The sequence below is a fragment of the Aphelocoma coerulescens genome, chromosome 4A (genome assembly GCF_041296385.1).
Source record: "Aphelocoma coerulescens isolate FSJ_1873_10779 chromosome 4A, UR_Acoe_1.0, whole genome shotgun sequence".
NCBI lineage: Eukaryota > Metazoa > Chordata > Aves > Passeriformes > Corvidae > Aphelocoma > Aphelocoma coerulescens.
In genome coordinates this window covers 12119870-12145183 of record NC_091018.1, presented here as the reverse complement: position 1 = coordinate 12145183, position 25314 = coordinate 12119870, and the positions used below count along the sequence as shown (strand labels likewise).

Sequence of the window (25314 nt, the reverse complement as noted above, 5' to 3'; positions counted from 1 at the left end):
CTTATATATGTTTTCTGTAGTACCTAAAGACATGTTATGGGCCTCCTCAGTCACTGAATTTTGTGTCCTATGCCTTAAAACTGGAACTTAAAAATAATTAAAAATTATTATTACAAACTTAATAGTAGTGATAAAAATATAATTTTCAAATTATTCAGATGATTTTATTTATCCTGGATATGCACATCTGTCTTTAAAACAGGAAATTTGTTCTCATATTTTATACTGCATCTCCTAATACAGAAAGTGAGGGTCTGGTCCAGCTCTCAGGCCCATAATTCAGAATGGAAATTTGTCCCTTTTTATTTGATTCATATCTCTTAGCTACATCCTATCAAGCAGCATTTTGGTGGGCATCATAACAATTATATCTTTCCTTAGTTTTCTGTGAGTGTGACAGCTAACTTCCAGAAGAACCACAAGCTCCAAGGTGCCAGCCCTTTTGCCGAGGACAGCAGGCTCTCCATGCCCTGTTGGCACTGCCCTTCTCCCACCTCATTCCTGCACATTGTGGCTGAGGTGTGAAGAGAACAGCTGGGCTCCCATCAGTAGAAGGACATATTGCACTGATACCCAGGGCTTCTCTCCTGCCCACAACAACACTGAACACTCACTGATTCATCCACACACACTTTGAACTGTTATTTGGAAGGTAAAAAATAATGACTTACAATTAACAGTATTTTGAATTTGATGATTTAGTGCTACGATCATTCTTGATACTGTTACAATGTCATTTCTTAATACTCTGATGCTCCTATCTTTGGGCCTACTGGCCCATTGCAGCCCAGATCTACGTTTTTATATTCCTTTAAGAAAAGGAAGAAAATCAAATTAAGTATTTGAGTATACATTTCATTTTGGTGCAGCATGAGTCACTATGCTGTGTAACTACCATTTAGGAAATGGCTATTATACAGAACCTGATGGGCCTTTGCAATGGAAGGCTTCTGAAAGCATTCTGTCCCTCCTGGGGCCTCCTTGCTACCTGTGGGGCACCTCACCTGTGGTTGAAGCTTGGAAAAAGGAGTGAAACCTGCCCCATCCACAAGAGAGATCTGAACCCCAGCCTGAGTAGGCACCTTGTTAGTGGGTGACAGCATGGATCAGCAGAGCAATGAAAGCCCTGATTAGATTCTGAGGGAACCTGGGAACAAAGCTTTGCAGATGATGTACTAGATGGACTAATTGCAAGGGCACCACTGTGGGACAGGATGATGCCACACTGTCTGGCTACAAACTCTGCAGGAGCTCCTGACTCACTGTTTTTCAATTAAGACATTATTAATAAAGAACAAATTTTTCTTCCTGTAGAGATTTGATGTCAGCAGATGCAGCCCTCTCCTCCTGGCCCTGTTTGTTACCTATGCTGAATATTCAGCTGGGTGACGCACAAGGCCTAGGCGTAAAATTGCTACTTATCCCAAGATAATGATCTTTTTTTTTTTTAATATGTCTTAAAGCTTTTATTAATATTCTGAGAAAAATAGGAGCTTGTTTGAGGTACATGATATTCTGCACCATATAATTTATCTCTGTGTACTTTCTGAAGTTAATGAAGTTATTGAGTAATCACACCACATCCCTCGCAGCTTTGCTGGCTTCTTGCATATGTGAAACAGGCAGTGATATATTAGAGGCTCTCTCTTATAGAAGTGGGGATTATATTAACAGCCATTTTGCAGTTATATTTTGATACACAACTAATGGCATTTATTGGTTTTCTTGTATTTTGTTTTGTTTTCATTTATGTCTACTTTGTCTTGTATATATCTGAACAATGTAGTGGTTTAATTGCCAATAGAATCCAGGCTGAAAGACAGCTTTTAAGGAGTCCTGGTCTAATACCAAAGTAGTGTATGAATCCAGTGGGAGGAGAAGAAGCAAGGAGCATATGGGATGTGGCTACAAATTACTGTGTTCTTTATCTGCCTGTTGGAACATGATGCTTTAACTGTGAAATCTGAGGAAAGCTGTCTCTTCTGGATCATTGCCTTCTCATTGTTACTTTTTTTCCACTCAGTTATTCTCACACTTTAAATAAAAGATCTGTCAATAACATGTTTTAAATAAAAGTAAGAAGAGGTGAATTGGATTGGATAAGATTTGTAAGAAAGTAGCTGTAACCAACAGCTCTAGGTTTATAATCAATTAAATGATTTAAGGTGCAGAACCTCTTAGGTTTTTGCACTGCAGTGGTTGTTCATTGAAGCAAGGAGCTCTTTCCCGAGGAGTTTGTTTCTTCATCCATGATTAAACCTTTCTGGAACTGGGGAGAAGTTTTATTGTGTAGGTTCCTGTTTTAGTAGTCAGATGGAAAACTTTAACTAGAGTATTATATCAGAAGGTCACTCATGTGCCATTTCAGCAATACTTGTCAAAGATGCTGCCCCCCAAAAGAAAAAATAGTCTCAGCAAAGAGCTGCTGGGGAAGTTAAACTGCGAGGGAAGTAAAGCATATAAAAGGACCAGTTCTGTTTAGAATAGCCCAGTCTTTCCCACAGAAATGCATTGTTACACAGTTAATCCAAATATACCAGTCTTTATAAACTTCATTGTTTCATGTGGGATGGTGAATTTTGCTTATTTCAGAAAATCAACAGTAGACATGATTTCTGATACTATGTGAGAACAATGTGATCACAGTTGGGGAAAAAATTCCTGATTAAATGGCATTTACACATGGTAGTATTATTAAGCTACACACAGTTAGAATGTTAATGGACAGTAAGTATATGTGCTGGAGTTGTTCTAAGGTATTACAAATAATGCCCATTTCAAATATTATGATTCTACTGTTGAAACTGGCCTGTGTTGTGTCTTAGTGTGCCTGTGCAGACACTGCCTGGGCTCACTTTTCTGTTGCTTTACAAATCCACAATATTTGGTCATAACTGTTTTCAGCCAGTTTCCAAGTATTGCTTTGTCCTTTTCTTGTATGCTGTGTTCAAAACAACTTCCTGTGCCACTGGAGATTTATTCTTGGGCCCAGTTTTAATTCTTGGAATGCTACCAAATTTGTGCTTATAAGAAAAATGAGATTATTTAATATTGTTATATCCACAACACTTTAAACACATTCCTGTTACTTAAATGTGTTTTCCCTTTCTTGTAAAATGTGCCTTTTTTTGTATGGCTGGCATGCCCCAGGTGTTCAGTAGATTGAGCTGTGCTGAACCAATATTCAATTTTGATGCTCTCCAGAGGTCTAGATAAGACAGATACTGCAGAGGTACATCCTTGCTCCATCCATGTACAAGTAGCTACTTTGCTTTTGCCTGGGGTTGTTGTAGGCTTCTAATGAGGAAGAAATATAAGCACACTGATGTGTGATTTGCATCCTTCCTAAATTCATTGCCTTTCTTAAAATACTTAGCTGAATTTAGTGCTCATATTAAAAATGCTATTTCAGTAATTGTTTAAAGGCTAACTGGTGAGGCACTAAACAAAAGCTATCATGTTTGTAGAGCAAAAAGCATTTTCTGTAACAGCTTCTTGCTATTTGCTGATGTGGTAGAGAATGGGAAGGCTTTGAAACCTACTCTATGAATCATTCCCAGCATTTCATGTTACTGAAATGTGAATATTACTTTTAAATGTGTAACTATACTATTAGAGCCTTCTGTGATTTAGAGAGATCTTTCAGAATACTAAAAAGTCATTATTTACTTTCTTCCAGTCTATTAGTGCAGAACAATGCTCACACTGGCTCTGCAGTGGCAGGGTTGATTGGTTCTCAGTGGACTTGTCTTGTTAATAGGAGAAAAGAGGCTCTTGCTGGTATTTCTGCTCCCATCTGGAACATGACTTGTCTGGACAGCCAATTGTGCTGCATTTGATCGGCCTCCCTGGTGTGACAAAGCAGGGATCCTCAGACTCTTACCTTAAATAAATGTCTGCTCCTCACATGTGCCAGTGCTTCCAGAGTTTACCAGACACTGAGACTGAACAGCAGGAGTCACCTTTAGCTCAGTGAAACCCCAACCTTACGAAGCTGGGGTAACTCCATCCTCAGCAAAGTTAGGCATCTGTGTTGGATCTCATAATTTTCCCCTTCTATGCTCCTTGCACATGCTCGTGGAGCTCTGAGATATTTACATGATGGGGCTTGGATCACTTTGTCTCCTAAAAATGGAGTGTTTAATGCACTCTTTGTCTCATCATTAATTAAACATTAGAGATGCTCTTATGTAGGGCTGGCATAGGGTAATTTTGTTCTGACACAGCTGCAGTAACTGTGAACTATGTGGAAGCTTTGCTGCAGTAGCTGTGGTTCTGCAGCCAGGAATGAATGAAAAAGAAGTGTTGCGGAGGTGGTGTTTACATACAGCTCCTTGCAATACTGCTGCCAGTGGCTATTTATTGAACTTTAAATACATGTGTAGCAGCTGTCAGTAGCTGTATCTGAAATGGCAAGCCAGAACAAGTCAAGACCTATACAAAAATATAGGCTTTCATTAAGTTTTAAACCATTTTTCTAAAATCAGTAAAGCTGTTTTTGTTAAACTGATGTCCATTAAAAACCCACTACAGTTAATTTGACTGTACCTTTGACATCAGCAACAACAAAAGCCCCATTCAATATGTCTTTAAATTGCTTTGGTTATGTTGAAGATAGAGTTAATTTTCTTCTTAGTAGCTGTTCCAGTGCTGTGTTTTGGATTTAATATGGGAATAATGTTGATAATACACTTGTGTTGTGGTTGTTGCTAAGTAGTGCTTCCCTAAGCCAAGGATTTTTCAGTGTCTCATGCTCTGCTAGTGAACAAGAGAACAAGATGATGGGAGGGAGCATGGCCAGGACAGCTGACTGAAACTGGTCAAGTGCTCATGGTTTGAGTGACAGTTATGTGGTAAAAATTATTTTAACAAACAATGTGAAATTGATGGTGGCCATTTATATTATGAATCACTAACAATTGAATAATATCTAGTTTATTTTCTCTGGGCTATAGTATCTATTTTATGAATGCACTTGTACTTCATAAATCATTCTCAGGAGCAAAAAGGAGAAAAATGAAAAATCCATTTTCCTTCAACCCCTTGGGTCTTTATTTAATTTTTAATGAAATAGAGAGGATACTTCATCAATGGCAGAAATGGAATAATGGCTTTAAACTGAAAGGGAGTAGGTTTAGAGTAGATTTTAGGAAGAAATTCTTCTCTTTGAGAATGGTGAGGCACTGGAACAGGTTGCCCAGAGAAGCTGTGGATGCCCCAGACCCACGTGGAAGTGTTCAAGCCCAGGCTGGTCAGGGCTCAGAGAAACATGGTCTGGTGGAAGGTGTCCCTGACCATGGCAAGGGGTTAGAGCAAGATGATCTTTGAAGCCCCTTCCAACCCAAACCAGTCTGTGACTCTCATTCTGTGAGAAAAAAACTTTAACTATGACCACTGAAAAATCCTAACCCACAGACCAAAACAAATAAAGCGAAAGAGTTGCCTTGAGACACAAACCAAATTTGAAATCAAATAGATTTTTGAAGCATTTAAACTTTTGGCAGTTACTTAATTTAGCCATAAAATGTTCTTACATAACATACAGCAGAACACAGACAGTCAATATTAAGCATTTACATGATTTTTAGCTGGTGTAATACTTATTTCAGGCACAAATCTATCAATATTGTGTATTTACTTTCCAATTCTGGCTTGCATGACAATGGGGCATATGGGATCAGAAAAACTCTGCCTTTAATGTGGTATTTCTCCTTTGTCCTTATGGTAGACCTTGACTGTAAAGCTGTGTATATGTCATAGGGACATCACTCAGCTGAATTCTGTTAAGTGAAATAGTGCAACACGTTAATATTGTATGAGACCAGAAAAAGATTTTTCTTCTGTTCATTTAAGAGTAAGCTTTCACAGTTTGAGGCACAATAGCATCGTGAAATAATCTGATTTAGCCTCCTGTGCATCTCTGACCCTTGTATTTTACACATGTACTCTTTTATTTTGTTAACACTGATATTATGTAGTTCAATCTCCACTTAATTCTGATTCGAAGATACCAAGAGGAAGAAAAATCTAATGGTGTTGGGAGGGTGGTGGCAATATTTGGTGTTTTACTTCAAAGATTAATCAACATTAAAATATATGCCTTATTTCCAGGTCAAAATTTTCCATCCTGAGTTTCTTTACAGATTATGTTTTGCTGCTAGAATTACACTTTCTCCCTTCATTTTTATTGTTTTTTCTTAGATGGAGACTTAAATGTCCTGGTGAGCTCTTAGTCCTTTCCTTCATAAATGTTTATGGTTTGGTATTTTCCTAATGTGATCAAATTATTCATTTGGTTTTTTAAACATGAATGCCAGGAGCAGATTCCGTGATTTGGTGTCTATCTGGCCCTATTTCATGTAATAAAATGAGGAAATATATTGTGGCTTTTTTGGCAGAAAATAGGAAATCTTGCTATTCAGTTTTCAGCAGGAAAACTACCTGTGTCATGGAGTCGTCACGTTACTGTTTTACTTTCAGTGACCTTGGTCTATTGTCAAAAATACACAATTCTTCTTACTTCACTAGGAAATATCTCAGACCATATAGTAGTCTTCTATACAGAAGAAGAAAAATCTCTCATTCTCACACTAATGGAATCTGCTTTAAGAAATATTTCTATTACAGCCCTTATTAACTTGATTTTCAGTGCATTTTTCATATTGCAAGCATCTAGTAGAAATCTCATACCTCTTTCAGAAAGCAGGTGAGGAATCTAGATCATCTCAGTGCATTAGACTCAATCACCCTTAGATATTATGGCATTTTAAAGATCTATTTAAAGAATAAGAATGAGAGCTTGATTTACATTAATGATCAACATGTAATTCAGTCAAGACTAATGCTTACCTTTAGCTCTATGCTATCATTTTGAATTATTTCAGCAGGTATTTGCATACTTCTGGCATTGTAAAATATAAAAATATCCTTTTGGAGCAAAAGTGAGATTGCAGTTGTTTCATTATCAAAGGCACAAATTTATTACTTGCTGCTACTTTACCACTGATGGCACTAGTACTAGTGACTTTCCTTTCTGTTGATATTGCTAGAACATGTTGCTGCTCATTTACTTCCTTCTCCAAATGTGCTCTCCATAACTTGTTTCAGTGTCTGTTATTATCATGCCACTCATGCCAACTATATGCAGAAGTTGCATATTCAATTGTTGATACATTTATTACACAAAGAACAGTCTGTGAAAATAAAACTGTATTTCATCAACTCTCAAACAGCATTTGAAAGCTTCATACAGTCTTCAGAGTTCCATCTTTGTTGTGCATCTCCAGCAAAATGACTCTCTATATAGCAAACCTAAACATCCTTCACACCCATTAGCAGCTGAAACTCTCCTAATAGAGAGTGGGTTTTTTTTCTTACACACTGTGATTAGTTGTTTTGCTGCCTTGGATGGCAGTTCTGCTAAATTTTTATTGCTTCGTGTACTTATGGCTCATTTATTGTTTTTCATCTGTTTGCTTACTGAATAGATTTATTACCTTTTCATGAAATAATTCTCTTGAGATAACTACTTATTTCCACAGAGGACTGCTCAGTTTTAAATTATTCTCCAGTTTTTGGTTTCTATTACTTATGTACAGAAGAATTTTGCTAGCAATCTGCATGGATCCTGGGGAAAATAAAAAAAAAAAGAACAAACAATAATAATTAGAAGAAACTCAGTAAGGAAAAACAAACATATTTTATAAATTATCACATTTAGACCTTTGCTTTTAAAGAAAATATCCCTGAATGGCAATTTTCTTCCTGGACTAGAAATTCTAGTGTTGCTATGCATTTTCAGTCTGAAAGTCTGAATGCTCAGTGTTTTGAGGAGTTCAGATCACATATCTTTCTCTAGATACATGATCATATTTGTCTCAGTTTTGGAGACAAAACTTCAGGAGGAAAGGGCCTCCCCTTTTCCTCCACCAGTAAGACAAATGTGTCACAAGAAGTGAAAGTGGGAAAAAGAAACCAAACTGTTTATGAACACAGGAACAAAACAGGGTAGAACAGGATTAAAAAAACCCCTCAAAGTACAACAAATTCCCAGAGAGGGAACAGACACTTGGGCTCGGACCAGCCGGGGCCACCCCATGGGCCCACCGGGGCTGCCCCCACAGGCTCCCGAGACCAGAGGGAAGGGAGGCAGTGAGGCAAGGGGAAGGAAAGGGAAAAAAGAACAAGAAAAAAAACCCAACAGAACCTTTTCCCAGCTAGCTGGGACACAAAGGAAACCAAAAAGCAGCACAGTGCTCCCGGCACACTCCCTCCCCAGCCCCGCCAAGCCCCCCTGAGCCCTTGGGCTGAACCGTTCAACTGCCCCTCGGGTCCGTGGCTCCGCCCCGCCCCCGGGTCCATCGTGAAGAAACAGTGTCCTTGGGCATTGAGTGGAGGGTTAAGGAATAAAGCAGCTTCAGAGCATCACCCCAGGACATATTTAAAAAAAAAAACACCTAAGCACTGCACAACTGCAGCTTATTCTCAGTCTAGTAAGATTTGATTGTGAGCATGCGTCAAGTCTCCGCTCTAAAGGTGCTGAGACAGGTTATCAGCACAGAGCAAACAGCCATTTTGCAGAATGAAACAAAAAAAATCTCTCCCAATTCTATCTTGCAGCAGTAGGCTAATCCATTCTTGAAGGCTTTCACTGTGCAATCTGACCATTTCTTATGAGAAGCTTATATTAGATTAACTATTGAATAAGAGTGAGTAATTTCTACAGAACATGCCAAACTGCAGACCGGCCTTTTATAACTTACTCAAGTGTTAAGGATAGGTGCCACAGACTTCTGTATTGTTCATATACAAAGACTTAAGCTGCAAATAAACCTGTTGTCATCTGAAATACATGGTAACCTTAATATAAACATTAGGAATAGTTTAACATGCTGAAAAACAGATGAGAAGTGAATATATTCCCTAGCAACAATGCAGAGGCTGAATTACATGAACAATTGGATACCAGTCTTGTCACAGATATTACATTTCTCTGTATCACTGAACATCAGCTAATTAAAAAGTGCATTTAGCCAAAGGAATTATTTTTATGAATTCACAAATATGCTTTAAGCAAACACAAAGGAAAAGTAATAAAGCTTAATTTACTTATGAACACTCTGCCCCATCTGCTGTATACCTGTATTTCAGCATTAGGATGATCCAGAATCATTGTAGTATTCCTTTTTTCAAAATATATTCAGCTCATTAACAGATAACTAAATTCTCACCTTCCCTAGAACATGACTATGAGAAACAAGTTCAAATGGTGATGAAATAATTTGTTTTATTTAATTTCCAAAGAACAGTGTGTAATGTGACAGCACTCACAGATGCTTCTTTTAGTCAGGGATTGAATTAAAGGAGCTTCTCATATTTGGATTGCTGGATAAAGCAACTGCCACATCCATTCCTGTGGACAAGTGATCTCCTTAGATAATGGATTTCCTTTTATTTCCAAGTGGAAGAATAGGATCAGAGCAGAACAATTACTTTTTTCTTCCTCATCTACCAAAATGTCTACAGTCCTGTGAAATTCTACTTGAGAACATTTTTAAAAGGTGGACACAGAGTAACTGCTGACCACAGACCAAGAGGCAGAGTTGTGTAAATAATTCAATTTTATTTTACTCCTTTTCAGTTCTTATTTTTCCAGTTTTCAGAAAAGCAGCTAGATCAAACTAGTTAGAGGGTTTTTTTCTTCATATATGTCTGCTTAAAAGCTTGTTTTCAAGTTAAAAGGATGATGTATAAATTGAAAGGAGGAAATTGATAAGCTTATATTCTGCTCTTTGTAAAGCAGTAGTTCACTAGTGAAATTAAGTGAGGAGTGATATACTCTAGGGTTCCTTTTGGGATTTTTCTTCTACCCTCAGCCCCCAAACAGTAATAATCGGTCATGTAAGATGAATCCCTAAGTGCCAGCTGGGCCTGAATGGTGTTTGGAGTCTTTACCAGAAGTCAGGAAGTGGGGGTTTGAAACCTTCTCCTCGAGCACATTGCCTCAAACAGGTGCCTGCTGTCTGTGGCCAGAAAGTCAAGTTATTTCTGCAGCCATGCATCCACCTGCAGTGCCCTGACACTTGTCAGGAGAGAGTCCCAACCTCTCTCCAACCAGATGGTTGCTGCTGATGATAAACCAGCCTCTCCTGAACATGCCAAGCAAATGATACAATTGTTCTGCACCCTTGGCCTTTCTGCTTTATTTCTAAGCACGGGAGTAGCTCTCTCCTGAGCTCTTCTTGGCTTCCTCAGCCTCCTAAAATAGCACATTTGATGCATGCTGTCATCCATGACAACACATAGTTCCAGCTTTCCACTGAAGCTGACGATGCTTTAAGTTAATATGGTAAAAAAATTAAAAGTTTGTAGTGTACTCATTTACGATCCTGCTGTGCTCCCTCGGTACCTCCTCAGCTCCTGCTTAACTTTTGTCACTTGCCACAAATGGAAAAAACCCTCACCATGCAGTTCTGCCTCTTACAGAAATTCCTGGCTGAACTAAGTTGTATGTGATGTATTCAGAGATGTACGACTATGAAAGCAGAACCAAATAATTTACTGCAAAGAATTTAGCTTTTTATTTAGTGGAAGGGGAGAGGACTTTTTTTTAATAAGCTAATTGTTCTCCCAGAGCACATTTGCTGTGAAGGACATGACATTGCTGGTGGGAGATCATTTGTGACACTGACAACACTTGTACATTTGAGCCAAACAGATGAATATTGATTTGATATATGGAACTAACTCATTATATGGTCTTTGATAATATGTTTTAAATTCTGAATTACCTCGGGAATGCAGGACTAATTTTCTTAACATTCTTCAAATTCAGTCAGCACACTGTTGCAGATATTAATTTCAAAAATATATTAAAGCATATTCTTTTGAATTGTCCATGTGCCAGCTTTTGTCACCTAAACATCATGAATAATAGCAAACCTATAATCTTGTGACATTTCACTTGTAAAAATCATCCTTAAGTCTCTCCAAATGTACAGTGCTTTTCTACTTTAAAAAAAAAAAGCAACAACAAAAAAAAAAAAAAAAAAAAAATCCCACCACGAACAAAAAAATCCAAACCCAAAACCTTGCTCTTTTCTAGCCATCTCTTATATCATGAGCTGTCACCTGGCTGGTTTCACATTATTTCACATTTTTTAATTTAATATGAAACATTTAAGAAAAAACTTGATCAGTGTAGAAATATTCCTTCTTTCAAATTTTCATCTGCTAGAGTCACAAAGTTGCAATACTTCACATAACGAATCAAGACAGCATCGAACAGTTTCCCTTCTACACATGAGCTCCCTGTGAATTTTCAGTCTTTCCTTATCTCATAAAGAGAGCGAGATGGTGAGGAGAGTGTAAAACACCAGGGACTGGGAATGCAGCTCTTGGGTGTGAGGGCCTTATAGGTCAACAGTAGGCAGAGAGCACTGGGAGATGGAGGAAAATTGACAACTTCCCCAAGCAAAGTTGCAGCTCAAAGGTACTGAAAGACAAGGATTGCACCTTTGTTTTTCATTTTCTCTTTGATGGCGTTGAACACTGCAGAACATTTGTTCAGTGGAGGATGTAGCCAAAAGAGTTTGTTGATGCAGACCAAAGAGTTTTTTGGGAGAACGAGGAAAGAAAAGGATGCTTTGAGGAATGCTTCTTCTATGCCCAGAGGCTCTATATTTGAAGTAGCAGAACTACATGCAAAATCAAAATGACTACAAACCACACCAAAGTAAACAATATTTTCCCCACTGCTTCCTGAGATTATCCTGTCTTTTATGCTGGTTTGATTCATTTTGGGGTTATGCATCAGACTTGCATTTCAGATGCTATTTTTTGTTCTCTGCCTATTTTTCTTTCTTTCAGTTTCTTTTTCTAATCTCCAACAATGCTTAAATCTGTATCAAAATCCAATAACAAATAAATTAACACCAAAACCAGAATTTCATGTAGTGAAATGCATTGGGAGGGTTTGCTGGTAGACGTGTCATGGAAGGCTTTCCCAGGTTATGTCTTACCCTTGCACTGAGCCAGGATAGCTCTTTTTAAATGCTCTTCCTAGCAGAGGAATAATAACTGAATCATTGAAAATAAATGAAGTGAGCATCTGCTCTAAGTTTTGGAGGCTTTTATTAACAAATGTTGCTATATTTTAGGAGCCAAGTTTTGAAAACCATTAATACATACTGATTACTGGCTTAGTAGCACTCCTGGAACTTATTGTGAGCAAAAATTTTATTAATGCAAGAATTGCATGCTAGTGAATTACCAGAAGAAAAGACTTTAAGGCATAAAGATCTACACATTTACAGTAGATTAATAAAAGAGTACAGAAGTTTTTGTCAGTCTCCAGAAGACTCACAGACACTTAGTTGTGAGAGCCCCTTTGTTATCTCTGGTTCTAACTGGTACTCAAGGCAGGGCATAGTGGGTTTTGTGTTTGCTTGGAGCTTTGTACAGGCATTTTGGATAACTCTGAATATAGAGGTTCAACAAGTCCTCTGGACCCTTGTTCATATCAGACCACCTTCATTGTGAAAAGATTTATTTCTTATATTTAGTGAAAATTCCCCACACTCCAGTATCTGTTTTTTGCTGGTTGTCCTGCCTGTATCCTCTCAAGGAAGCTCCTTCTCCACATCCTCCTATGACATGGTTGCAGATGTCAATAAGTTCTCCCCCTGTCTCTTTTCTCCAGACTAAACAAGGACAGCTCTTATCCTCTCCTCAAGCTCCGTGTGTTCCATCCAACCCCCACCTTTCTAGCCCTTTACAGGACCTCATTCCAGTGTACCTACGTCCAGCTTGTACTCAGAGACACAAAATGAGACACAGCACTTGGAATGTGGCCTCACAAGTGCTGAAAAGAGGACAAGAATCACTTCTCTCAGGATTCTGGCTGCATTCCTGCTAATTCTTCCCAGGATGCAGATGGCCATTTTTTTTTCAAGGGCACACTGCTGGCTCTGGTTCAAGCTGTCCACCGGCACCCTCTGCTCTTTCCTGCAGAGTCACTTTCTCTCTGCCTGGCCCCACATCTCTACTCCTTGTGTGGGATTCCTCCATCCAAGACACAGGACTTTACATTTTATTTTGTTGAACTTTATGAGGTCAATATCAGCAACTGAGAATCAGGATGCAATCAGTTAATTGGCCTTAGCTTCATATACATTTTCATGTAGTACCAGAGACATTTAAATGTGGAGGTAGTTGTCTCTGTCCCTCAAATACTGGCCTTTAGTTCTCTTTACTAATAGCTCTGGTCATTTAATAACATATTTTACAGCAAGGTGAGGTTAACAGGAGCTTTTATAGGTCAATATTTTACAGGGAATTGGTGAACCAAAAACTGTAATTATGCATGTGAAATAATCCCTTGAATAATTGGTGGTGATTAACTGGCTGCTATCATTGGGGCAGGTTATAAGGATTTGATATAAGAGGTAGAAACCAAGTTGCCAAACTTACGGCAAGTAAATGTTATATATTCCATAAAGCCCTCAATTTACTGTTTTATTTCTGGACAATAAGGCAAATACAGCAGTAATTGTGATTTTTATCAATTGGTATTGCAATCTAAAAAACTGCATCATTATACTGAGTCTTGATGACAGTACACCAGAGAGTTTCAAAAATTTGACAACCCTGTTAGTGCACAAGATTAAATGATGAGTGTTAACAGTGCTTAAAAATTTAACCTGGTTAAGTATTTTATGCACAGCTGCATTTTTTTCCAAATAGTTTGATACTGTGCAACAGAACACAGCTGCATAAGGCTTCTAAGTATCACCTTGCAAGTTTCAGCAACAATGAGAACTGTGTGTGAACATCAACTGAATTTGGTATTTTTGAAATCGGTAACCCCTCCAAAAAAGTGCTATAACTACAAAAGGAACATGACAAAGTGAGAGAGAACAGAAAATCTCTGTGAAAACAACAACCATATTGTGGGTGAAATAATGCATCTTTCATTTCTGATTATGCCCAAAATACACTGTTCTGAAACTACCTCCAGCTGAGTCCTCCCACAGTCAGGAATGATGTACTGGAGATATGTTAAAGATTTGGAAGGAGGAGCTAAAAGAGGTCTGGAAGAGATAACTGAGATTGTAATGATGTCTAAAATCATCGAAAATAGTTTCAGTTGAAGTGGTGTGTTTAGGAAGGAAAATTTCATGTGTGCAACACAATATATTGACAAATGTCAAGGAAAAAAGATCAAAAGGATCCATGTTTATCTTTCACAATAAAGGTTCAAAACAATTTCTCTTATCCCAAGTATATTTCAAAAATGTCAATCTATAGAGTGTTCTGAGGTCTCTTAGTTCTTCCTGTTGAAGCTGTTTCATTACCTACAGAATATTTAAATTTCCTTTGGAAAAGGGACTAGATCCCAGATGTTGCATCTTTCAGGAGACTAATCGAATTAGCTGTTGGATTCAGCTATCCTTTTCCAAGAACCCTTTCTTCAACTTTCTTAAGCAGACTGACCTTCACAGGAGGATTTTTCTAGATTTATAGGCTTCAGACAGTACCCCAGACTTCCCCAGCAGTTGGCTTCAGCTCATATCCAATGAACTCTCACAGGGCTATTTACTAAGATAGTGCTGTAAGGTAGCTACTGATTATTTTGGTAAAATTGCTCTATAAACTGTCTGCTATTTCACTCTACTTATTTTTAAGCATGTTATGTACTTCTAGAATGAGAAATACTAAAGAACTTAATTAGGTCTACTTATAATTGCTTATGCAGTTCCTTTAAGAATGCAAATTCACCTGGCACAACATTAAAAAGAATAAATTTAACAAGTGCTACCCTTTTAATTTTAATACAAGTCAAAATAGTCTGTAACACTCCTTCCAGACAACATATACTATTTTTACAGTGCAGAATAATTCCTGTTTTGTAGAGCTGGTGCTGATTAAAATAAAATCACCTAATTCAATTTAATAAAACTAGCTAATTTAAGAAAAGTCAGTGCATTAAAATTTACTGTACATGACAACTTTTCTCATTTCAGAATGCACCCTATCACCTCTATTTGATTATATTTCTCATTGTAAGTTCTGAAAAGGTTAATGAATACCTTAACAAAGCAGCTCAGGTTCTATAATTGGGTGTAATAATCTGATGAGGTAATGAGCTTCTTTGTCGATTTAATTCAAATGAGAGATCTTTGATGTGCTATAAAAACAACATAGCAAGAAGTAAAGAAAAATACAGTCTCCTAAATTCCTGGTTTACAGATATGCTATAGAAATTGTTTCATTTCCTAGCTGGTGTAAACTGCTAACAAAGCTCTCTTCAGTTATCTACTCCATATCTGCAAGCATGTACCTCAAAGGCAATTACTTTTCACTCACATAAACAGAGACAGAAATTTTCTGTTACAAGCATCAAACTGTGTAAAAAGGTGTCTCCTGAACTCTTCTTCTATGAAACCCAGTTGTGCTTTGAGTTTCTAGTTGGGATTTCAGATTCCCTTCAAAGTGAATCTGCCTTTCACACTCAGCCTTGGTTTTGCTGGGGTAAAAACAAGAGGCTGGTCATCTTTGCTCTAAGAGTCCATTTTCTTGATCATTCGGAGAACTCATCTCTGAATCTAGTTTCAGTTTGCAGTACTACTCTTTGAATATATAGGATGTATTCCACAGAGGAGTGCAGACTGAATAGCACTAATATTTCTGTATGTCTGTTGTGCTTCTTTAAGTCTTCTCACTGACTGATATGTCCCAGCATTGCACTTGGTCATCTCACTCCGAATCCCAGTGCCAAACATTTGATTTTTTCATATTTTCTATTTTGTGTTCTTTCAACTCTAGAGCATACTTTTGCTAATAGTTTCCGATTCTCTAGCCTTGCATTTGCTGCACTACTGAACTCCATTCTGTTTGTGTTACATGAGTCCTCAAGGATATGCAGTTCTTTTGTATGGTATCCTGAGCTTTTCTGCATTCATGAAATAGCCTGAATTTCTTCCATCATCACAATTGGCAAGAACATTCTTTATTTTTATTAAAAAGAATCCTCTTTTACAGTGAGTATGTTTTACAAGATGGGTCCAAACTGAACCTCGAGGAATAAAATATTTTTAACATTTTCTAAGCTCAGGATTTTTCTTTTCTCACTATCTTGTTCCTTTCCAGTTGTAATAATTTCTGGATCTACCTTATAACATTTTGCTAATATTTTCCCTTGAGGCATAACATTAAATACTTTACTGAAATATAGATCAATAACAGCTGTTGTGTTTCCTATATCTCATGCGGAAATAGTGTGGATTAGTAACAGAAATGGCTTGTGTGCAATAAACAGTGAAGGTAATTACAGAGGGAGAGGAATGGGAGGCACATGCAAGGTGAATGGACTGGAGCAAAATATCATACTGAACAATGAAATTTAGATATGAACCAGGTTTTTAACACTTTATTTCCAGTTTAAGTTCCTAGTTTTCGTATCTGCGTACCAAAATGACTATATGCTATCATGTAATGACTAAAATAAACTTGGGGGGAAAATATCACAGTTTGACAAAGAGAACATGCAAATGTGAAATGAATTGCTGTGATGTAGATGGGCAATGTAAGAAAGTTCTCTTTCAGCCTAACTGGGAGATCTTTCTTTAAGGAAACATTTACCCCATCCTTACCATATACAATCTTCAAATAGCATTCAGTGTTTTCAGTGTATTTCAGGGGTTTGGTACATCTTCAATTTTTATTAGACGATCACCAAACGTTGTAGTTAATGCTCCACATTTATCTAAATCATGTGGCTCTATAACTAGATATCTTAATAATAGCTATAATTTTTGTAGATGAAGCCATCTTTCCATACACATAATAAGAGACTGGGTGAGATTGGAAGGAGCCTCCACAGGTCCAACCCCCTGCTCAGGCAGGGCCACCAAGGCAGATTACTCAGGACCATGTCCACATGGATTTTGAAATATCTCCAAAGAGAGAGATTTTACAGCCTCTCTGGCCAACCTGTAGGTACAAATAAGTAGTATTAGTATAAAAAGTCAGTGGTCAGTGACTGTCTACCTATGTGATTTGCATACAAGTATAGAAACTTGCATTCATGAAGAATACAGCTTGACAAAATCTAAATTCAAAGTCTAACTCTGTGAGTCTACAGAAGTGTTTCAAGCTAACTTTTTTCCTTAAGATTTGGAGAATGGTTATTTATCATCATAGTTGCTTCCATGTAATCAAAAGAACCTTCCAATTTAAATTTGTTGTTTATCTATACAGCAACAAAAAGGAAAATTAAACCTGAAACATACATAGGATCTGTATTTATTTTTCTCATACCTGTTTTCCCTGGGTGAGTCAAGCTTAGGGGCAGAATTTGATTGAAGTATCTTTGCATTTATGCATTTAGTTTTTTTATATAACATTTCTCAACCCATTCTACCTGAAGTCTCTTCCAAGGAAAATGCATTATTCATTTTTATATATTTCTAGCAGTGGCCATGATATTCAAAGTCTTGCTGTACAAAAAGCACATAGGTTTGACCCAAAGAACTCCTGTCTTATGAGAATAAAATATGTTATATCCACAATACCATGTCCATCACAAATCTGAGTGTTAAATACACCATTTAAAATAGATAACTCAGCCTTTCATCACTGTGAGGTGGACTGAATAAATACATACCACATTTCTTCAGCAAGTGTACATTTTCAACTTGTATTCTCCTTAATTGCAAAAATTATTTATACAGTTTGGTTTTATATGAATACAGGCCCATTTCTGTTGACTGCTTGTCAGCTGATGTAAATTGTGATTGTTTCCCAATCCACCAAACCCATGAATGTTCACATCAGGTTGGCATCAGCTTGAATAATGTGCTAGTAGCTTGCAGTGACCATGGAGGGAAACTGTATAAAAATGAAGCTGAATGAGTGCTAGACAAATGTTTTTGAGTGGACCTCTCAGGCTGCAAAAATAAATTTTCATTCCTAGTCTACTGTTTCGTAGCATTACCACCAAAACTGCAACGATTTCATATCAATAAGTTATATGAGAGGAATATGCAATGTGAATAAAGTAAGAAGCTGTATCTATTACTTTCCAATCCATCTGGATTTTAATGAAAACTGCTAGTTTATGATAACGAAAATACCTAAGAAGGTAAATTCTTGAATTCAGATCCAGTATCCTTTTTTTTAAATTTATTTTTAAAACCAGCATAATCTCACAGGATGCTCAAAGTGCCTTACAGGTTGTTAAAAGAAGCATTTCTCTCAAAATGAGATTTAGCCTTCATTTCTATTTGTCATTGTGCTGTTACACACAGCATATAAACATTATTTAGGAAATATACTCACCAATCAACCAGCACTTATTTAAAAAAATATTTTGGGTTACAAGTGAATTTGAATATGAAAAATATATGCTGCACTTCTGAGCTTCCCTCATTAAATCATCACCAGAAAAAAGGCCTTATTATGTCATAGCAGGTAGAAGTGACACATGGAGTGATGAACTAATCCGCTCTACTGATGAGGCCATTCAACTGAGTCAATATTAGAGATTATAACCTGTCATAGCTGAAAACACATAAAATTTACTTAATCAGTTATCAGGAGAGGAATATAAAAAGAAAACTCAATCAGTGTCTGCATGTGAGGAAATATTTTTATTTCACCAGATACTTCATCACTGATAGAAATCCAGGGGGTCAGTTGGATTCACTTTTATGCAGGAGATTCCTTGTTTAATGTCTTGCCTGTTTTCTTGCTAATTAGTGCTTGAGTTTGTCCCTGCACACTCCCCTGCCTGTTTACAAGGATGTTCACTGATGTTTAGCTGATACCTCACTATAAAATAGAGAGGCTGTTTTTTGCAGTGAGACATGTTGAGAGTAATAGCACAGCAATAGCAAAATGACACTAAGTATAATGGAAAGTTAATGGGAGGCTACTCTGGCTACTGCTAGGCAAGCTTGTGTCAGAGGGATTACAATAACCGGTATTATTTCTATTATCTGAGGCCTGTTATGATCTTCTGAGTGCAACTGTGCTGTAAAAGTAGGGATGGGAAGTATTGAAAAATTACTGTAATAGAGGACTATAGAGCTCAGTGTAATTTTGAATGATTGCAGCACTGTTTCTATGCTACTTTTGAAAATCATGGCCCCACAAAGGGTTGTGGCATCCCAGCACTGCATTTAGAATGGGAGAAGAGTATACATCAATCTTCTTCTAAAATGTCATGAACAGAATATAGTTGCTGTTATTTGCAGATTCCCAAAGAGTTTAAGGAAGATTGAAAGATGACAATAAAATGGTGGCAATTCAGTTTAGACCAGTGAGGTATTTCCATTCCTCCTATGTTTGTGTATGCACTTTCTGTGGACAAAAGGTGGGCATTTGATCTTCTAAATCCACTTGCCAGCTTGCTCTATTCATTGATTCCTCTTTTCCTTTTGCTTGCACACCAGCCCCTACCTGTTTAATAATTAAATAAGTAGAGTTTAAGCGCACTCCTTTTCAGGTACTGTAAGTGGCTGACTTCAAAGCTCTTCATGCTAGATTGGTTCTGTGTATAAAAAAGGGGGTACAGCAAATGCACGTTACTTAGTTGGCCAGGATAGAGAACCAAAAGCCATGGCCTGACAATTTATTTCATTTCAAACTAAACAAATTTATTTCAGCTGATCCACTAGTACTCCCATGATGCAGCCCCAGATAAAGCAAACTTTATATGAAACTTCAACAGATTTACACTTTGCTTTGAAAAGCGTACAGGAGGAAGAAATGAGTGGAGTACATATACTAATTAGAAAAAAAACATTTTAAAGTAAAAATATTTTCTAATAACAAGACAAAAGGTCTTGTAAGGAAGCTAAAAATTTGCTGGATACTTGAAAGTGAAAGTTCACAATCTCATCTTCTTCATCCCTCCAATTAAAAAAAAAAAAATTAAAAGCCCTTCTCAAAGAAATTTGCAAATTATTGTGTTTCATGTTGTTTTTCTCTTTTGTTGGCCCACTCGTGGACACATCCTTAATAACATACTTCCAGATGGTCATCTGAACTACTTCCTATGTGATTTAAACTCAACAAATAAGGCATTAATCAGCTGTAATCCTAACCAATATTCTTGAAATGATGGTGATGAATTAACAGCAAGCAGGAGAAAGACTTTATTATGTCTGTTCACCCAGTTCAGGACTTTAGCCTTTCCAGTGATAGGGTGTCACCAGGAGTTACTGTCACTGGCTAGAGGTTTTTACAGAAGGAAATATTGTAAATGCCTCACTAGTGAAGGATGTTGCCCATATAGGATATAATCTATCTGTATTGGAAATGAGCTTTTCTTACTCCTTTGTGTCTTTGAGTTTCTAATGATGCTGGGCTTCAAGAACAGGCACCTGGTTGTTCTGGCTTCTAATAGGTTTTTGTTCTTGTTTGAACTCTCTGTGTCAATACTGATCCCTGTACTGTGTTCATTTCCAATGTCTGCAATTGAGGATGAATGTTAAAAAATATAGAGAAGTTTAGTGAGTTGAATGAAGAATGATTAAAGAAAGATTAAAGAGAAAATGTAATTCATAGAGGAAATATCCAAGAATGTAAGTTTTGAAGTATTTGTCAAATACAATATGGTGATCAGATTTTCCTCTAAATGTCAGTGTAATAGAAAGTTACTAACAGATGAGCCTTCAATCTACCAGAGGAAGGTTTAAATATATATATTAAAAATGTCTTAGAAATGAAAGCTCAAGTTCAGAAAATTTAGGGCAGAAATAAAATAACATTAAATACTGAGAGTAAATTAGCTATTGGAAAAACTTACCAATAGATAAGCAGCTTTATAATTTTTCCTACAAGAAATGTTTGTTTGAAATGGAAAGTTATTTAAAATATCAAGAAATAAAAATGGTAGCTGTTTAACTCAATTTTTCTTGTCAAGTGACTGTTGCCTATTTATGCACACCTTCAAAAATACTGATTGATTATTTTATAAAGTGGTTGTGTAATTCTTTGCTCTTCATAGATTCCAAAGTTAGGAAGGCAGTCCATCAATTCTTTGGCTATTCTTTTTGCTATTCTTCTAGCCCTTTACTTTTTTCAGTAGGTTTTCAGATATTGAGGTTCCAGGAGTAGGGTACTCTAAAAAGTTTGATCTGTCAACTTAAATAAATAGAATTATTTAAATTATTTCTGTGTCTGTTGTTTATATTGACATAAAACCAACTAAACAAGCTATCTTAATAGAGGTTTGGGGTTTCAGTCTAAGGATACTTTTTTGATTTTTAGATCACAAAAGAGATTCTGAAGCAGCCATGCTGGCTGTTAAAATCCTGAAATTAGTTCCTCCTCACTAATCAAATGTACTGTAGCCTTTCCAAGACCGATTTTCTCCATGTACCTCTAAGAGTTGGGTTTGGCATCAAAGTGGACAGTTCTGTGTGCTACTGATGTGCTTTTCCAAGAGACACCATGGCAAAAATATTTACTTTTAGGAGCACACAGCCTTTGCTTCTTCTGGGGTTTTTTGTTTGTTCATTTTTTTTCCAGAAGAAAGTATTTTATTTTCTTCTGAGCAGATCATAAGAAATAAGTTCCTACTGTGACATTACTAATGGTTTTTTCCCTTTTTATCTTTATGGAAACACATTTGATATACATGGTTCTCACTCTTGAACTTTGAGATATCATACATATTTCTGAATTATTCAATATTTTCTGCTTTTCTCTTTCTGTCCTTTCTAATAGAAGTTCATCATTGTTTCTAGCTACAATTTACCTGATAGTTATCCTATCTCCTGTTCTCATATGTTTTTGGTTTGTTGTTCCTTTGTACTCCTGTTTAGGCATTTGCTCAGACAGCATCAAGGCAGCTCTGATTGCTAACATGAATCGACTGAAGAGGCTCACATAAGATGACACTGGGTTTTATGTTATTGGAGTTATTTTGTGCCTTAAAAAAACCTCTACCGCCTTTGGGTATTTTTGGAACACTGTTCTACGTTTCAAGAGCCTTGCTAATGCCAGCCATGCTGTGATCACCTGTGTGTTCACCTTCAACATCACCTGTCTCAAAACCTCCGAATTGTGATGTCTTTTGGAAATTTGGGTTCTTGTAGAATGCAAATGATTGTTCACTTCATGAGCATGTGTGTCAGTTTTTTGGTTGCTTCTGAGTACTGATCAATTCTAAAGTCTTGAAGTAACTGTTCATACTCACCCTCCCTGAGTTACCTATGCTATTCAGATTGATCACTGCCTCTTAGGTTCCCTTTTGAACAGGAAATCTTAGTGGAAAGATTCTTACCTCAGCTACAGAGGTTGTTCACTCTCTAAGATCTTTACTACTTCGTGTGACATTTTCAGACTGCAGTTATGCTATTTTCCTCACACATTGTCCAATTTCAATTGATATAAAGATGTAAAAATTCTTACAAGTCTTGTGGCAGTCTTACAAAGTAGCTCTTTGTAAGAAAAAAATCTCAGCTCAACCAGAATTGATCCACTTTCATTAAGGTTCTGTGTAGCCACCCAGTCATGCTTGAATAGCTACAGTAGCTACAGCATGAATCTCTAAGCGTGGTACCACAAGACAGGTTTTGGGATCCATCATCCGAGAACTAAGAATACAAGTGCAGGAGATAAGAGCTCAGAACTTCCTCCCCGATGTCTGTTCTGGCTGTGTACTGACTGGTCTGTTTACATAATGCTTTGAAAATGTTTAACTGTTGGGCCTTTTTTCCTGCAATTTGAAAGAGAGAATAGGAGTTATTTGGATGGCTTGAAAGAGTAGTTCTGCTCTGATTAAGAAATGTCAGGTCTATAAGCCTCTGAGTATTTTGAAATTAAAGAGATACTAGAATGCTTTTTTGTTTTGGTTTTTTGTTTAGCTAGATCATGAAAGCTCTGGAGATGAGTATTTTTCATCCTTCTCTGCAAAGAATTATCGTAGCTGTATAAAATCCAATCAACAGATGAATCAGTCTTCTCATATAATAAGTTTTAGGTGGAGAGGATGAAATTCTGAAGGTGCCACACAAGTTTAATGGCATTTTCCAAAGTTCAAGCACATTATTTTTACTGTAATACTAACCAGCGTTATTAAAATACCAGAAGACAATGACTCTCAAATAGGTGTTATAATGATCTATTGTGTGCTGTCCTCCCAAGTTCAAGGGTGCATTCTGGTGGTCATACTTCTTCTACAGACTCATGAGTCTGTCAGCACCGTCAGAATTCAATAAGTATCCTCAATCAATGAACTGAATGTGTCAAGGGTCTGTTAAACAATGCTGTGCTTGGATCAGTGTGTCTGATGGAGACTGCTCATGTAGAACATGAATATGTGAGTCCATACATACATTTTTAAAGCTTTTATTTTAATTGGTATACTGGTTGTACACTGAACTAACAGAAGAGTTCCAGCCACAATCTTTTGCACTTCCCAGAAGCAGACAGTCCTATGTATAAGAACTTGATTAATAGCTATTTAAAAGCATTAGTAAGGCTATGGAGCAAAGACTGTGTTCAAAATAGAGAACAGATTATAACCTTGTGGAAATGTCATTTTTGTTTTATATTAGAGTCTGGAGGAACTGGAAAAAATACTGTAATAAAAAGCATGGTGTTCATGGCTTGGTCGGAGGAAAAAGTCTTCTAAAAGGCTGAATGAAATAAATAGTATGTGTGAAAGAAGGTCTTAATTCAGTGGAGAAGTTTATATCATTTTGCAAGTTTGTCACATAGAAGATTCAGTTCTTTTCTTTATTAAAATGAAAAGTCGTGCCTCAAGGAATAAAAAGCTCTGCCATACTTAAATGAGGGAGGGGAGAGGTGAAAATGTACTCTTGAGAAATATAATTCTGAAAATACCTAGACTGTCAACATAGTGAAGCCAAATGTAATTTATCCCTGTGTGAGAAGTTAACTATGAGAGAGCTCTAAAGCTTGCCTTTAAGTGGGAAGTGATTAGATCAAACAGATCCTTTATCACATGCGTATGACATAAAATATGTCATTAAGAGAGACCATTAACAGACATCATATTTTCAAAATCAAGTTGAAACTGGTAGGTTCCAGTCTGGAACTGGATGAATTTTTAGGTCACTTCCAACCCAAACCATTCTGCCATTCCATGATCTTTTTGTGGTAATATGACGGAGTTGCTGATTCCTGAAGTTATTAACTAGAAAACAGATTTTTTTTTTTTTTTTTTTTTTTTTTTTTTTTTTAAAGATAGGCTCTGCTTGTAAAACATTTTTTAATCTGGAAGCCTGAATTATGGGCTCTGTTTTGTGCAGGAGGATGAACTGGATGATCATAGAGGGGTCTTCTCTTTACTTAAAAATCTATGCATGTATGGAATAAATGGGTAAATGTAGTGAACTGTCAGAAATCCTGCAGAAAAATGATGTAAACCACATCAGATAATACTATTTTTTCAATCATCTTGAGACACTATGAAAGGACCCAGATGGATATAAAGCAATGGCAGGAGCTGTATGTCTCTTCTAGAAAATACACAGGACAGAACAGTAATATTAGACTAGTGGGACATCTTGTGCAAGGCTTGAGACTCTCAGTGACAGGACCAAAGGGAAAGAAACAGTACTAAACACCTTTGTAATGTCAAAATCTAAACAAAAACTATTTCTCCATATACATGACTACAGAGACATTTGAAATATTTCCAAGAGTTCTAAATGTCACTAACTGCATTGTGTTGTCATTCTTACTGTATCATCATCTAAACAGTAACTAGGAAGTGGTTTAATCACAATTATTTTGACTACTCACCTTGCAGATATCTTGACTATATTGACAAATTATGTACTTTGTCATAAGTACTTCAAATAATGACAGCACTTGTCAGAAATCTCAAAATCAGATTACTCATACAAAATAGATATTTTTTCCTTAAAATTCTATATCTGAATCATATTATATGTTGTCCTTGATGTGGCATCACATCACTTCTTTTGACAGGTGATAGCATCACAGGTAAAGAAGCCTATTTTACCAAAGGATTATGCCTGTCAGGGCCTGAGAGATTTTGTGTCATCCAGAAGCTGATTGCAACATTCTTTGTGCAAGTTTTGGGAGCTGGGGATAAGGCTGGATGACAGGGCTATCACAATGAGTTTGCATCTTTTAATAGAAATAGACACCTAGGTTTTTTTCATTTTAAAATTCTGTATTTGAGATTATGAGTTACCACTTGAAACCTGAACAGCATGCCTGTGATAGACACATTGCATTTTGTCCCCTTCTGGTTTTTAAACAGGTTATAGGATGAAGTGAACGTTTGTCACTTCTTGTCAGCTCTCT

At 36.9% G+C, this 25314-nt stretch overlaps 1 long non-coding RNA gene across 1 annotated transcript in view; it reads left to right on the top strand.

The window, feature by feature from the left end:
* The window catches only part of LOC138110447 (uncharacterized), a 283040-nt gene extending 259414 nt beyond the window's left edge, over positions 1-23626 (top strand). The window contains exon 5 of the long non-coding RNA XR_011150931.1: positions 21834-23626. This is a non-coding gene — a long non-coding RNA (uncharacterized lncRNA). The remainder of the gene's footprint in view (positions 1-21833) is intronic.
* The last annotated feature ends 1688 nt before the right edge of the window (positions 23627-25314 follow it).